This window comes from Oryzias melastigma, linkage group LG15 (assembly GCF_002922805.2).
Source record: "Oryzias melastigma strain HK-1 linkage group LG15, ASM292280v2, whole genome shotgun sequence".
In the NCBI taxonomy this organism is placed as follows: Eukaryota; Metazoa; Chordata; class Actinopteri; order Beloniformes; family Adrianichthyidae; genus Oryzias; species Oryzias melastigma.
In genome coordinates, this window is record NC_050526.1 from 17,267,636 (window position 1) to 17,274,956 (window position 7,321).

General features: G+C 35.8%; 1 long non-coding RNA gene across 2 annotated transcripts in view; it reads left to right on the top strand.

Moving 5' to 3' along the window:
- The first annotated feature begins 267 nt into the window (after positions 1-267).
- Positions 268-7,321, top strand: part of LOC112161521 — a 38,332-nt gene continuing 31,278 nt past the window's right edge. Inside the window, exons 1-2 of one of the 2 annotated variants that reach the window (XR_002921903.2) lie at positions 268-521; positions 2,322-2,365. This is a non-coding gene — a long non-coding RNA (uncharacterized LOC112161521). The remainder of the gene's footprint in view (positions 522-2,321; positions 2,366-7,321) is intronic. The other variant, XR_002921902.2, reaches the window with a different exon arrangement.

Here is a 7,321-nt window from a genome sequence, read left to right on the forward strand (position 1 = left end):
ACGTTCAATGGCCAAATATGCGAGCAGCACGTCTAGCTGTGTCCACTGTGGGGTAAAAAAAAACTTTGCAGCATATTATAATTTTCTTTGACTGTAAAATAAATATGCCCTCTTTGGAAATGATCTTATGATTCAACCAATTACATTTTTTTTAATGTACAACATGGTTGTTGCTTTTACTTTAAAGGGACACGCTAAACAGGAAGTTACCATTTGAACAAACGTTTTGAAATGCTCCTGTGTTTATGAAAACTAAGTAAACTGAAAGTTTTAAAACAAATTTTTGCTCTATCTCTTAGCACCTGATTGATGAGGGAACAAGGACAGTAACAATATATGTTGAGACACTGTATTAGTTTTGTGTTTTCACATGGTGTAGCTCATGTGGTCTTTATGTTTTGTTATTTTCGCAAAACTCGCCTTTGTTGTCTTCATTTTGCTGTTTTTATGAGAAAATCTTAGGTGAAGACTTTTATTTTGAAAGTTTAAGCTACTTCCGGTTCGGTCGCGGTCGCTTGGAGGTAAGCTACAGGCTTTACTCTGGCTATTCCCGAAGGAAAAAAAAAAGATTACATGACATTTTAAATATAGAAAAATAATGTTAATTAGTTAAAACTAGTTAACTTGTTAAAACTCACACTGTTCTTATTCTTGGTATTCTTGTGAAATGTGTTTTTATTGTAAATACAGCACAGAAACATTCTAGCTAATGTTAGCTGGAGGACTAATATTTTTGCCCAGTAGATGGCACTGTGATGCCAAGCTAAGGCTGTGTCATTGTCAAGTTTGAAATGTAAGGTGATATTATGATTTATTTTGTAATTACACAGAAAAGAACATAATTTTGCTGTTAAATAAGTTTCTAAAAATGAACCTTTGTTTGATTTGCACTCAAAGGTTAAGGTTGTCAAAGTAATAAAGTAATGGTGTAAAGTTTTGAAGTTTAGAGAAAATAATAAATACATTGAATGAAAAATGGTGACTGTAACAATTGTAAGAGATTCATATTTATTTATGTATTTGTAGTTTTTAAAGTGTGTTCACAAATATCAAAGGTTGTGAACCTTCAGTCTAAAGCATCATTTCGTCTGAGTCCGGTATAGTATGGTCTAGTCTGGTCTGGTATTTTATTGTTAAATGGATGTTACTGTTTATTGAAATCACAAAATAATGTTTAGGAAATTTATCAATAATCAATGTGCACTTCACTTTGATACTTGGGGAAACAAACAAACAAAAAACTTGCATTTGATCTGATCAGAACTGGATAACATAACTATGCAAAACTGTAAAATGAAGTAACCAAGTGGTGGTGGGATTATATAAGTTTTCTCCTTCCTACTCCTTTTCAAGCAATCAATCAAACTCTACTGACTTTAGGTAATAATTACAATATTTCATGAATCAAGTGTGTTTTGTTTTTGTTTTTCTAATTTCTAATCAATGCATTTCATTATGTCTGTAATTAGTTTGAAATATTTGTGGGTTTTGTCCTGTATTTTTCACAATCTATTCTTGAAATAAACCAATAAATCAATCAAACCAATTAAACAGAACTGAAGCGTACCTCTTGTGAGCCCCCATCAGTTGAAGGTCCATTGAAAAGTGGAACGTAATATTTTGGGTGGAGCCGCTGTAGCCACGTGTTGATTGACAGAAAGTGATGACGACGATAGAAAGCGCCAATATAGCGCTCATTTAGGCTATTGTTACTAATATTTAGAAGCAGCGTTTTTGGTCATGAGTCTAAATTGAAAATTCCTCCAAACAAAAGCAAGGCCTTGTCTGCGGCGAAACTGCAAACGTTCCTCACCATTCTTTGGCGATACGGGTGAGCTAGCGGCATGCTACACCACGCATGCGATGTGAATACGAACCGCTCAGTGGAAGTGAGGTTTAACTGAGTGGAAACGCTCACCAGAATTAACAGGACCGTACCACTCTTTACCGTATTGGACCATTCAGTGGAAACGAGGCATAAGAGACCATCTTTTCATCCAAGGATGCTATGCTCCTTGGTATTTATTAACTTAAACCTTGTAACTTCAATCCAACAAAGTGGTTAAAATACGAACTTTCGAGATATATTCTTGACTTGATTGATTAATTGGATTTTATGATTTTATGTTTTTTAATCAAAAATTGAAATATCTTCTTGAGCGAGTTTACAGTTCATGGCTCCTACTTGTCCTCATGTATTGGTCTTTATCTGTTATAATTGAAATAAGTTTGGTCTGAAACCAAAGCGATGAAAGATACTTTGCTTATTTGTCCTCCCCACACACATTTTGTGTTTGTTTTTTTGTTTTTTTTTACTTTAGAAAACAATACGTCAGACGGCGCTGCATGGAAATTAAAACCAGAAGTAAGTGAGCAACCCACTGATTAAATTTCTCAGAACTGTAATTGAAAGCTGTGAGGAGGAGGGAACAAATCAGCAATACTGCAGAGACAAAGCAAAGAGAACAGAACAGTTTGGGGCTTGTTATTGTGTAAAAACCCAACGTAGGTTAGTCAGAGGTTAGATCCAGTGCTCTAAACAGATGTGAAAAACTTTTGTTTGGCTATTTTTACCCTTAAACCCAATGATCCACAACTATGTGACAGCAAAAACTGTGTGGAATCAGGCCTGGAATTTATAAGTTTTCCATTTTTTACATTTGTTTTCTTTAAGTATATATTTTACAACCTTCGTTGTAACATAAGACACAAACCTTAGAATAATAGATAATCTTATTGGACGAAACAAAAAACATTATTATGAGGGACAAAAAAAAAAAAATCCAACAGATGTTGGATTATTTTGAGGCTGGAAAACGTGGCAGCTTTTTAGATTGAAATGAGAAATGGATGCAGTTTGCAGAAAACACATTTGAATACGCCACAACCATTTGAACAGGGATTATTCACAAGCTTCTAACTAATTAGCAAAGATATCCAATTCCAATTTAGAGGCAAACTCCTCACTCCACCATGGAGTGTTGAGACTTTCATGTCCAACAGTAGAAATTCATACAGTGGTTCTGAAATGTTTGATCACTGACTGTATAAGAACTGGACCAATTGAGTGTGACATCACCCATTGGAAACGACTTACTTTGGCACCAATCCAATGAAGTCAATCCAGTTGCCATTTTTTCGCGATACAGACGGTGTCATGTTGGAACCAGATGTTGACAGGAAGCAGTGATTGGTCCAATTCAGTTAGTGTCATTGTTTTTATGGCAATCTCCCTTTCCAACTCGGATTGCCACGGCTAGTCGATTAGTCATGACTTTGTCGACCATTAAAATGGTCAACGACTAATTTAATAGTCTGCCATTGTCTTTGACACACATGCGCAGTGGTGCTAATCCGATGGTACTCGGGTACCATCACAACACACCAACGGAGCTTGAAAGCTTGAAAGTGGGAAACATAAAAAAAACATTTAAAAAAAGACCAAAGTTTCTAGTGCAATATCTACAACATCTACAACATCTACAATATCTACATGTGCCTTGTGCTGTGGAACACAATGCAGAACTTGTGTTCCATGGCAGCACTACGACTATGCATGATCACCTAAAGAGGAAGCACGTTGTGACTGAGTATGGTAATCCTGAAGAGGGATCATCATCTAGCTAAGATAAGCTAACATTAGCACAAACAGAGAGCAAACTTATTAGCTTAATGTTTTCTGTGCAACCCTGCAACCTCAACCCCATCAGAGTGACATTTCTCTGCTCACTGTTCTTATACAGTCAATGACTTTGAGTCTGTCATCTTCAGCTGGACTGTTCCTTTGTTTTACAGCGCATCATGGTAGGACCAGTGACAGTTTGTAATAATGTTGATATTGGAAAATAAAAGGGGAGTTCCATTTTTTTTTTTTTTTTTTTTTTTTTNNTACAAACACTTCTGTAATCAAACAAAATTTGGTTTAGGAAAATAAAAAAAAAGCCACATAAATCATTATAAATTAATTGTAAAAAAACCAAAAACAAACAACATCTGAATGTTTGCAGATATAGATGTGAAAACTGTACATCAAGGCCCGGGGGCCGGATGTGGCCCTCCGGGTAGTTCTGTCCAGCCCTCATTTTATTTTATTGTTATTGATTATCTTATCTTACGCTCATTTCTAACTTGTATAGGTTTGACAAAATATATTTTTGTGGAGAGTAAAATACTGAAAGTTATTTAAGGTTTAAGTTGATTTATTTTTGAATAATATTCCTGCCTTTTTATTATTCATAATTATGTTAAAAAGTTACAGTTTTAAAGTTTTAAAAATTGTAATTCTGCTAGCTTTTTGTACTATTTTGATTTTTTTAGGCTATTTTGGAGTTTAGCTAATATTTACATGCTAGCTATTTTGTCTAATTTAGGCTTTTATATTTTAAAGTTTAACCATTTTACTCAACTACATGCTAGCTGTTTTTTTTAGGCTAATTTGGCATTTACCTAATGTTTGAGCTGGCTATTAGCGTCAGTGATTTCAGCTATCAATTTCAGCATCTTCAGCTATTAGCACTAGCATCTTCAGCAGCTAAATTCAGCTTCCAGCATTAACACTAGCATTATCACAGGTAATGCTATATATCTAGTTCATAATTATGTTTAAAGTTACAGTTTTAAAGTTCTGAAAAGGTAGTTTTAGAATGTTCAATAAATATTTTTCCTGTTCGGCCCTTGACCTAAGACGTGTTTTGGATTTTGGGCCCTTGTGCGATTGAGTTTCACACCCCGTCAGTATATCTTCCAATTGAAGCCCCTGTGTTTATTCCAAAAATGTCTCAGCCAACCCGGTGCTTATTAGAGGCCGGCTTTTATTCCATCACAGACAGAATAATTATAATTAATGGATTTATTTTGTGGTGAAATTGTTCAATAAATGCAAACAACACCAGATGAACATTTGAGGGTTTATTGAAATGAGAACATTGTTCTGGTCAGCACTAGCTATGAACGTTTCTGTTCTCCTGAAAGCGTCATCAATCTCTGAATCAAGAATCCTCTTTGCTTTCATGAGAACCATTTTCCTGGAGACACGCTCACCTTTCCATCTGTGCTCAATAATCCACGTTCGAACCAGTTCTACTAGTTCGTCCCTCGCTTTCTTTGCAACTCCTCCAGGAAATCCGATTTCCTTGTTGGTCCTTTTTTTCTTGTGAATATCACCCAAAAAGTCTAAAATCACAACGTTGGTTTTTCATGGTACAGGCCCTTAAAATGAGCAAGTAGGCTGTTGAACTCAGACCTGACATGTGTAGAAGTACATGCATGTGTCACTAGACATGTGTTCATGTTATGTACCACTCTGACAAAGATGAAATACTTAAATAAAATACATTTTGATCACCGAACCACCATAACCTCTTAATGATGACAGAGTCATTGGCCGCTTGATGAGTTTTGTTCTTTATACTGTTTGCCATTAGAAGACCTATCCAGTGTGCAATTAGCATGTTGATGGCATAGCGGCGTGCTTGATGGGGCTGCAGCTCGTGCAGACAGAATGACAGAGAGAGCCAGAAAGGAGCAGACTCGCCTTTGCATTATTCAACAGGATGATCGCAGATGCTAGCAGGGGAGCTGCTGGGAGCGTAGTTCTGTCTGGCTGATGGAATTCAGCAGCAGCAATCGACACATCATCTCGGCTTTAGTGCGGCACGGGCATGTAGATGGAAGTGGAGCGGCATCCAGACATTTGTGCAGTGCCAGTAGCACTTTGAGGAGTCCATCCTCATTGAGTGTGCTGATGTATTTACATGTGATATCATCTGTCAGCGGGACTTGCTGTACATCCCGGTGATACCTGGGATAATGAGGGGGCACTCAAGCACCACTTACAAACGTGGTTTAAGACGGTTTCAGAAATGTTTGCTGCATAATAACCTAAACACATCAGAACTCACTCAAACTGAAATGTCTTTTTGAATACCATGGCATTTTGCAATCATAAGACTATTTCTACATGATGGGTTTGTGGTAAATTTCCTGTGAAAAATAAAAAGACTAACTCAGCAGGTGTGTGCAGAACCTTTTCATACCAGTTTAAATTCAAACAGTTTCAACAAAAGTAAAGACAGAAAATCTAGGACTATGTTGCATCTTAGACGTTCAGTCTTTGATTGTTACTGTCAACCTAATAGTATGGGTGACATTAACAAAAGCTCCATAAAAAATAAGTTTATTTTCTCAGATGAAAGAAAAAAGTGTCAAAAACTCTGGTTCTGTGGAGTTAAAATGATCTAACTTTTCAGTTCAATCTCGAGTCCCAGTGGGGGCATTTGAAAAATCCTGAGGTCTGGGACCACCTGGACATGCAGTCTCAGAACAGGTTTATATCCAATTTTTGGGCAAAAAAAGTTGTAAAGGAGCAACTTCATGCAGTAACAGCAAAGTTTGAAATGTAATACATACTCGGAGAGACTTTTCCATAGGTTTTGCATTTGGGATTTCTCCTTACATTAGAATCTGCAATAAGTCACATTTTAAGTCAAAGTTTAAACTGAAAAGGATAAATAATATAACACAGAGAGGAATGATTCTTTGGTTCTTAGTTAAACTCTTTAGGCCATAATTTTTCTTTAATTTATGTTAATTTTATTTTTATTTCTCAAGCTTTCCGTCTGTCCTCTGCAGGCGTACTACATTTAAGTTTGTAGTTTTCACATCTGTTTCTGTTTCAGTTAATTAGTTCTCTCAGTGCATTTCTCTGTGGTTTAATGATCACATCATTAGTCTTTTCACGTTTTCCTGTTTTTGGATTTTTTTATGCTTTAGCTTAATTTACCGTAAAGCTTTTTTTTTTTATCTTTAATTTTCCAATAACCTTTACGTTAAGTCATAATGGAAAAAAATTGAAGTTGTGTGTCTAGATAAAACTTTCTTTTCCAGTAGAAACAAAATGTTGCAGTTCCCCAAAACACCACATGAGGCAGGCTGCTGCTAAAGGGAGCGATTTACCATTGACTCCTATGTTAAAAAGCCAAATTTTACATTAAAAAAAAAAAATATATATATATATATATATATATATCATTTTTTTGGATTCTGTTTTGTTCCCCAAGATTCTTTTTAATTTTAGTTTTTTTTTAGATTGGCTGTAGGGCGCACCCAACAGGCTTTAAACTTTACTTTGTCTCACCCAAATGTCCTAACATTGTTGAGTTGGGTGAAATAAACTCCAACCAGCATCGCCATTCCACTCCAGCATTGATTTTGCCGTTCACCATCTCAGTCTTGTTGTAGATCGAATGTATTTTTTATCAGACTGAAAGAGTGTATTTTTAAAGGAGTTTTGTAACTTTAGGTGAACAAGGATTGATCTTTG